The sequence below is a fragment of the Geotrypetes seraphini genome, chromosome 2 (assembly GCF_902459505.1).
Source record: "Geotrypetes seraphini chromosome 2, aGeoSer1.1, whole genome shotgun sequence".
Taxonomy (NCBI): Eukaryota; Metazoa; Chordata; class Amphibia; order Gymnophiona; family Dermophiidae; genus Geotrypetes; species Geotrypetes seraphini.
The window spans coordinates 418,469,888-418,479,862 of NC_047085.1; positions in this window are offsets into that span (position 1 = coordinate 418,469,888).

Consider the following 9,975-nt stretch of genomic DNA (forward strand, 5'->3'; position numbering starts at 1 on the left):
CCGTTGCCATTCCTATTTAAAACGGCCAGCTGAGGTTCGCGGCCGGCTGTAGTGAACCTCGCAGGCCGCTGTTCACCTCAGTAGCATGTTCCCTCTGACGCGATTGCGTCAGAGGGAACGTGCTACCATGTGGAGAGTGGCCTGCGAGGTTCGCTACAGCCGGCCGCGAACCTCAGCAGGCCGTTTTAAATAGAAATGGCAGCGGTGACTGGAGGGAGGGGAAGAACAGGTGTGGTAGCGGTTGTTGCGGGAGGGGGGAGTCTGCGACGTGCAGGCCGCTGTGAACAGGAGCGGCAGCGGTGGCAGGACCATGAGCCCGCCATCCGCTGCCAGAGCCGCTCCTGTCGCCCGATGCAGCTAACTGGCGCATACGCCTCAAGCCGCGGTCAAGGCTGGGGACTCACGAATGCGCACTCCTTCGGCCACAGACCTACAGCGCACGGAACACGCAAATAGAAGTGCGCTTGCGCGGCTAGCTCTTTATTATATTAGATGCAGTCTTGCTAAAGTCTTATACAGGGGCATAAATACCTCCTTTTTCCTACTGGCCATACGTCTTCCTATGCAATTTAGCATCCTTCTAGCTTTCGCCGTCACCTTTTCAACCTGTTTGGCCACCTTAAGATCATCACATACAATCACACCCAAGTCCCACTCTTCTGTTGTGCATATAAGTTCTTCACCCCTAAACTGTACCCTTCCCTTGGGTTTTTTGCAGCTCAAATGCATGACCTTGCATTTCTTAGCATCAAATTTTAGCTGCCAATTTTAGACCATTCTTCAAGGTTCGCCAGGTCTTTCTTCATGTTATTCACATCATCCAGCATGTCTACTCTATTGCAGATTTTGGTATCATCCACAAAGAAGCAAATCTTACCCGACAACCCATCAGCAATATCGTTTATAAAAATGTTAAAAAGAACAGGCCCAAGAACAGATCCTTGAGGCACACCACTGGTGACATCCCTTTCCTCAGAGCGATCTCCATTGATCACTACCCTCTGTCGCCTTCCACTCAAACCAGTTCTTGACCCAGCCTGTCACTTTGGGACCCATCCCGAGGGCACTCAGTTTATTTATTAGAAGTCTGTGTGGAACACTCAAAGGCTTTGCTAAAATCTAAATACAGTGCTCCCCTGCTCATTCACAGTATTTTCCGTCCGTGTCAAAGCAGCTCCTGATTGGTAAGGCCCGACTTTAGTACAGGAAGAGGTGGTCGGAGCATACCGCAAGTGATTTCCTTCACTCGCCGGCGCTCCGGCTGCCCTCTCCTGTCTCCCCTGCCTAAAATCATTTTTGCGGTTTTTCAACATTTGTGGGGGTTCCTGGAATGGAACCCCCGTGAATATCAGGGGAGTACTGTACACCACATCTAGCGCACATCCTCTATCCAGTTCTCTGGTCACCCATTCAAAGAAATTGATCAGAGCTGTTGAATATTTAGTATACTATCCTGATCATTTGAGTGATTAGGTTAACGAATATGCATGAGAAACATGCATGTCTATGGCATATTCATTGGGGATATCATGAAAACCTGATTGGCTGGGGTTCCCCCAGGACAGGTTTAAGAACACTGCTCTAAAGCACTACTTCAAATGGGTAGAGTACTATAACTACAGGGTCTGTATATATATATAAGCTTTTCTGCATGTTGGAAGACCAGATTTGTAACAGACTATTTCTGTTTTTAAAATACACACTGTACCTCTAGAAATGCTTTTGGTCCATATAAAGATAACTTGATTATTTGAATCGTGTTCCCTATGATTTGTTGTCAATATAGCTGACTTTTCATTACTGCCTGTGCTGTATCTGTTTTGGCATCATTCACCTTCATGAATCTGAAAAATGAGATACTATTTTCTCACCTGATAAGTAAAGCCATCTGTGGTTTAGCACTAGCTTTTAAAAACAATAATAGAAAATGTATTTTAATAGACATTTTTCCATTCACATAAACAGATTGCAGTATTTTGGATAAGCAGCTGAGCTTACTGTATTTGTAGTAGTAGATATCATCCAAGTAAGCATAGCCATAAGAGTGGCAGGCAGACTGATTGCATTGACATAGGGATAGCACTACCGTGATAGGGAATGTTGCCATTGATCTTCATTCCCCTACTCCATAGTGGAATTATTAGAGTAGCTTAATGGCTAGAGCAGCAAGCTTCAATCAGAGAAGCCAGGGTTAAAATATTCTGTCACTTATGATCTTGAGACTCTACACCAGATTTCACGATTAGAGGTAAATAACACACAGGTTCAAAAATGATGTGGCTATTTACTAGAAAGAATAATCTTCCTTTAGATACTAAGCCTTGGTCCAGAGAAAAATTGTACTTGTATGTAACTTGCCTTCAGCTACTACTGAAAAAGAAGTGAGATAAATCCAATTTCTGCTACATCCCTTCAGGATTCCATATGTTTAGGAGCTCATAATCAAAATTTAAACATGTCTAAAAACCTGCCCAAGTCGGCACTTGGATGATTTAAAAGACAGGCCATCCAAGTGCCAATAAGCAAACCTATTTTTGACGTATCCAGGGACTGTTTAGGCCTCTGAATGCTGCTGTGTGCCCAGAGCCGAAAGGGGTATATTTGGAGGAGTGGTTGGGGCAGGATGAGGGCCGACCTAAATTTAGTCGTCCTGCAGGGATAATAAATTGTTTTACTAGACTTCCTGGACGGAACTTATATGTTGAGTTAGATGATGTAAAAACAGGTATAAGTGCCAAAAAGGTATCCAAAGTGACCAGATAACCACTGCAGAGACAAAGTAAAGGACCCATACACTCCCTCCCTGTTCACTGACCCCTCACCCTGCCACAAAGATCAAAATAAAAATGTACATACCTGTCTCCAGAACATCAGCACCTAGTATAGGAAAGCCTAGTAGAGCTGCACACAGGTCTCTTAAATAGTCTGGGGGGTGGGCTAGTGAACCATAGGAAGACCCAGGCCCATAAGCCACTAACCACTACATGTGGGTGGAACATGTGCACCCACCAAAACCATACTGTACTGCCATATAGATAGCACCGGCAGCCATAAGGGCTACTGGGATTTGTAGACAGGTGGGTTTTGGGGGGGGGGGGGGTGTGCACCATAACCTGGTGGGTGAGACCTGGTTCTGGTGAAATGTTTGTGGCACTCTCTTTGTATAAACACCTTTTACTAAATATGTACAGTCCTCATTGTATCTTCGCTGTAAATGTACAGTCTCTTACACTGTAAACCGCTCTGAACTGTTCGTGGTACTGCGGTATATAAAATAAAGTTGTTATTATTAAAGTTCACAGCTGTGCCCTATAAGGTACCCCACTGCTCTGTTGCCATGTCTGGGAGGCCAGTCCATCACAATGTTGCCTCCCCCCCATCCAAAAGAGCTTGTTCTGGACGTTTGGGACTTGGATGAAATTTTGGTCGAGAATGTGGTATAAAGATAGATAACCTGGCGGTCTAGACAAACAATAACCTGGACATCCAGATAGGCGATACTTGAGCAAAAAGTATTTTAGACATATTTTTTGAGAAAGGACATTTTCCCGCTGCCAACTTTGGGTGTCTAGCGCCATACATCTGAATCGGACTTAGACCTATCTTTTGATTTTGCCCCTCCATGTGTTCAATTCCAACCCGCAATCTGAGAGTTGCAGAAATCCACAAACTTTTCTGAGTCCATGCACCATCACCTTAGCCTGAGAGCTAGCAAACATATCCAGCTACAATTTCTGCAAGCAATCTGTGCAGAAGTCATTTGCAGTTGCTCTGCTGCTTTTTCTTCTTTTTTGCTTAAAGTTCATTTTCTCGGTGGCTTCAGTGCCTTGAAATACCTTCCCAGTTGTCCCGTTGGATGAAAGGACACAGTGCTGGAAAGAAACTGCTGGATCTGTGGAGCCAGCCTGCTGTGTGCCACCATTTCTGGACTATGGGTCCCTTCCCCTGGAAGTCTGCTTGCCAGTGATCTTTGTCACGGGTTTCAAGGTGCAGGCTGCCTTTCCTACTCCCGACTGCATGGACAAGGATCCCTGGAGGCGGAGGTCGAAGTCGGTGTCTGGCTGGCTGGCTGGCAGTCTGGCTGCTGACAGTCTGGCGCTGCATACTGTGAGTAAACCTCCATTATCTCATGTGGGAACTTTGGGAGTGGCTTGTACAACAATTTTAACGTTGATTTTCATTGACCCCCAAATCGCTATTTTTTTTTTATTTGGTTAGGCTAGTAATCTATAAATGAATGCGAGTGCCTATGTCACTTCATAAAGTTCAATGCAAGGCTCCAGGGCCAATGGCATCCCCCCATGGGGCAGCCCCAATTGTCTTTCGGGGAGGGGGGAGGTTCTTTTATTCTGCCTCCCAACCCAGGCTAAGGACAGAAAGGAGAAAATGGATGGGAGGATGAGCCAAATGAAGGACAAGGCATTTCTCAATAGACAAAAGAACATTTGAAAGTGTTTACATTGAGGATACCCCCACTAGTCTGAAGGTGGGCTGCTGGGGATAGATGCCCTTTATACACACACTGGTCAAGGATGGGAAGATATACAATGACCTTCCTTCATCTCATTAGAATCCACAGTGGTCCCAGTTAAAACAATAATTAAAAGCATAAAATGGGCTCCTATCAGGTGCTCTGTTATAGAATTGCCCTTAGCATTTTTTTGCTACTTCAGCTTGTCTGCGGTGTTCTTTGCTCACATGTTTAAAGACAATAAACTGTTTTCAGTCCAATTCTTTATATGTGAGTTTGCAAACCATTGGACCCCTGAGGAAGGCTTGTTCGCCGAAACACAGACCGTGTAGGGTCCGGGTGGATTTTTATCACCATATTTTTTTAGCATTGTACTTTTTTAATTGAATTTTCATGGTTTTATATGTCAGTGTTTAATAAATTATCTCCAGAACATCTGTATCCAGTTTTTGTTTTCATCGATAGAATTGCCCTTCACATACATTCTAGTTCTGTGGTCTCCTTGGTGCTGCAGTAGTGCTTTACCACTTCAGTATTTCTTTGATATATTGAAGCCTCCATTTCACATCTATCTTCCACAGCTTTTACAACCTTGTCTGGTTTGTTTGTTTTTTTTTGCTTTCATTTGGCCACCAACATTAGATTACATCTTACATAACACCTCCACCACTTACAATACCTGATAATATATAATCTTGAGGTATTTAATGATGCATACACCGCTATTAATGATGTAGTCTTATTAACAAAGTAGCTGTTCCTGGTATTGTGCCAAATGACTTTTTATTGTATAAATCATCATGCAGGATTGATTTAAGATTTTATAATTAAAATAAGGTCCATTAGAGTATTTAATTGGCACATTAATAAATGCCTCAGTTAAGTGTTATACAGCAAAACTGTCTTCTTTTTCCCTTGCTAAGTTACTTTAAATGGACTAATTGAAGCAGAGAAGGTAGTCAGGAGGTAAACTGGATGACAAATTGGTCAAGTGATAAACAGCAGAAGGTAGTGGTAAGGGCCATTCAGGATTCAGTTCTGGGTCCAGTTTTATTACCTATAGTAAGTAAAATTATAGAAGAGTCGAAAGAGAAAGTGTGCTTTTTCTCTCATGATTTAAAGATCTATAATAAAGATGGAAATTCCAGATAATGTAAAATAAATGAAAATAATCTATAAAGACTAAAAAAAGTAGTTAACATTTGGTAATTAAGAGGCCCTTTTACTAAACTGGGATAGGTCTTAACACTTACTGCACCTTATGTGCAAACTATGCTGTAGACACAGAAGGCATGCTCAGAATTTAATAAACTGAGCAGACACCTACCACATGGGATACATGCTGAGGCGTGGAATATGAGCCCCCAAACTGCCCAAAGTATAATAAGAGATGTGATTCAGCACCCTCCCAGTTGTTCCCCCCGGCACTTCCTACACTATCTGATCTGCCCCCGTACTCCTCCCTTATGTTCTCTCCAAACAGTGCCATCCCCCCAACCATTATCCCCTGGACAATGCTATCCCCACAATTTAACCTGCTCACATTCAACCGTCTTGAGTAGATCTCAGCAGCAGAGCTGAGCAGAAGCCCTGTCCCAGCAAGCAGACTCCTTCCAATGTCATAGCTAAACCTCTTCTAGGGGGCTCCCTGGCAGTCTAGCAGCATATGGCAGAAGTAGTGACCTTCCAATCCTGCCCCGTCTAACACAGTGTTCCAGCATCGATGACCCCTGGCTGTAGTCTTATCACACTAGAAGTCTTTCTTGCATATGAGGTGTACTAAAAAGAACTTGGGTAGAGAAATACAGGAGAGTAGAACATGACGGGGGAGAGAAGGAAGTAATGGTATGAACTAATTAGGCGAGATTCCAGGGTGAACATAAGCTATTGATTTCAAAATAGTAAAGCAGTATAACAATGCAGTGACAAGATCTGAATGAATACTAGATATGAAGAGGCCTTATGAGTAGAATGAAAGAACTGGCAGGCTCTGAAGAATATCTACATAGTTATTGTGGTTGTGGTGGGGGTTTATTTTCAATAATTATAATAGATACAGGCCAGGAGGATTATCAAAATGAGTGCTAACAAATGAGACTTAAACTTAAGCAGTCATTTTACAAGCGCTATTTATGCTTTAAATCCTGGCACTTACTACTACTATTTCTTATTTCTAAAGCACTATAAGACACATATGTTTTTGTGTCCAAAATATGTACACCAGTATTTTACAAAAGGGCAGGACAAAACGTATAAGCTACTAAAACGTTTAGGGCCAGCAAAGGCATGTCAGGGCGATATGGAAACATATCACGGGCAATGTGGCATTTTCTATGTTCATACCCGATTCCAGATAGGACATTGACATACAGGCAACACAAGATCTATGTTGGGGTTTAGAACTCATCTAAATCACAAATAAGTACTGCCACATTATATCCCTGTGACTATTTGAATTGATGCTGACTGCAAGACAGCTGAGTGTTAGCCTAATTGCCTTCTGTCCACCTAGGCCTGTTGTCTGAAACCTGAATCCACACTTCCTACCCTCCCATCCTTCCAATACCATGTCTCTTGCCCCGCTGAGATAAGTGGGTCCATTCTGTGATCCTGCCTAGTTCTCAGCATGTTAATCATTCTGCTCACAGTCTCTTGTGCTGTCTGAAGCACTGGAAAAGTCCTCTATCATCATGGAAGATCTCACAACCCATGCCTTTTGTGTGGTGTAAGCACTGAGGCCCTGATTCTATAAAGTCTACCTAAAGTTAAATGCTGATATCAGCACAAATTCTATAAAACTTAAGTACCTATTATAGAATCATGCTTAGTGTTGCCTGTGTGCTTAGGCAGCGCTCAGCATCCTAACCTTTAGGCATCCCCAACTTATGCCAGGGTTTTCTTCACCTAAATGTAGGAGCTGATCAGAGCCTAATGGCACTTAATTCAAAAAGAGGCACATAACTTGAAAACATGCCCATGATCTGCCCCCCTAACCACACCCACTTTTAGTATAGGCACTTTGGGCTAGGCGCCTACTTTTTATAGAATTGAGGTTTTTGAGTTAGGCACCTAACTTTCAATTAAGTCCAATTTGAGGAGGAGGAGTAGGGAAATGAAACAATCAAGGCAGTCTATGGCATAAACAGGTTTATTAAAAAAAGGCTCAACATGAAACAGAAATTTGAAGAAATCTGGGGTCCATTAGATGATTTTGTAACACACGTTCAAGATAACTGAAGTTGTCATAAATTACTCTATTTTACTAGATCTGATATTACAAGCTAAATATACTTCCAGTAAAGGGAGGGAGGGAAGGTGGGCAGGAGGGATTATAAAATAAGAGGATTTATTCTAATATATATTTGTTATATATAAGTGCTTTTATGAGATTAGTTTATTGTATTTGATTGCACTGTCTGTCTGTTTTTTCAAAATCAATAAATAAAAAAGACTCAACACGATTTGTGTTTTGGCCGTTAGTATAATCAGCCTGGTGTTAATAGGTTCTGTACTTTCTATGCTGCTTTATCAACTTACAAGACTCCTGATGCAGGCCTAGTGGTCGAAACACAAATCATGTCTCTTTTGCAATAAATGTGTTTACGCCATAGACTAATTTGATTAATTCATCTCCTCCGCTGTTATGACTTCGTCTTTTTCATGGGCTCATGTGGCCATTTCAGCAACATGGGCACCCTTCTCTCTGTATCACATTGCAACATTTTGAGACATTACTGGTGCCTGGGGTAGATCACACACCTTTACTACGCCATTGCATGCAACTCTGGGTGCCAATACAGTTTTCTTGTGCACCAAATATGGTTGCTGCTAGTGCAGACCCATATGCACATGCATCTGACAGGGACGACGGTCAGTCTAGAGGAGGTATGCAGACAGATAGGCTTAAAAACGATAAATCCCCAGGACCAGATGGCATCCTCCCGAGGGTAATCAAGGAACTGAAAGGGGTTATAGTTGAACTGCTCCAACTAATAGCAAATCTGTCGATCAAATCAGGAAAGATTTCGGAAGACTGGAAAGTGGTGAATGTTACGCCAATCTTCAAGAAAGGTTCGAAGGGAGATCCGGGAAACTACAGACCGGTGAGTAACTTTGGTACCGGTGAAGATGGTAGAGACGCTGATAAAGGACCACATCATCGATCACCTTGACGGACACAAACTGATGAGACTAGCCAGCACGGCTTCAGCAAAGGAAGATCTTGCTTGATAAACGTACTACATTTCTTCAAAGGAGTAAATGGGCAGATAGACAAGGGTGACCTGGTCGACATCATCTATCTAGATTTTCAGAAGGTGTTCGACAAGGTTCCGCATGAACGTCTACTTAGAAAAATTGCGAGCCATGGAATCGAGGGTGATATACTCATGTGAATTAAAAATTGGTGGATAGGAAACAGAGAGTGGGGGTGAATGGACAATACTCGGACTGGAAAAGCGTCATTGAGTGGAGTGCTGCAGGGTTCGGTGCTTGGGCCTGTGCTCTTCAACATATGTTTAAATGACTTGCAAATTGGCACGACAAGTGAGGTGATTAAATTTGCGGACGATACAAAGTTGTTCAGAGTAGTGAGAACACAGAAGGATTGCGAAGATATACAAAGAGACATAAATACGCTTGAGGAATGGGCCACGAAATGGCAAATGAGGTTCAACATGGATAAGTGAAAGGTGATGCATGTCGGTAACAAAAATCTTATGCACAAATACAGGATGTCCGGTGCAGTACTCAGAGAGAGCCCCCAGGAAAGAGACTTGGGAGTACTTGTAGACAAGTCACTGAAACTGTCCGCGCAATGTGCGGTGGCATGGAAAAGGGCAAACAGAATGCTAGGAATGATTAAGAAGGGGATCACAAACAGATCTTAAAATGTTATCATGCCATTATACTGGGCCATGGTACGCCCCACCTGGAATACTGTGTCCAACACTAGTCGCCGTACATGAAAAAGGACATAGTACTACTTGAAAGGGTCCAGAGAAGAGTGACAAAAATGGTTAAGGCACTGGGGGAGTTGCTGTACAACGAGAGGCTAGAGAAACTGGGCCTCTTCTCCCTTGAAAAGAAAAGAGGGGATATGAATGAAACATTCAAGATATTGAAGGGAATTGACTTAGTAGAGAAAGAAAGATTGTTCACCCTTTCCAAGGAGAAGAGAACGAGAGGGCACTCGCTAAAGTTAGAAGGGAAAAGATTCCATACAAACGTAAGGAAGTTATTCTTCACTCAGAAAATGGTAGAAACCTGGAACGTTCTTCCGGAAGCTATTATAGGGGAAAGAACCCTTCAGGGATTCAAGACCAAGGTTGGATAAGTTCCTACTGGAACAGAACATACGCAAGTAAGGCTAGACTCAAATAGGGCACTGGTCTTTGACCTAAGGGCCGCCGTGTGAGCGGACTGCTGGGTACGATGGATCACTGGTCTGACCCAGCAGCGGCAAATCTTATGTTCTTATGTATCCCATCTTGGTGCATGTTTTT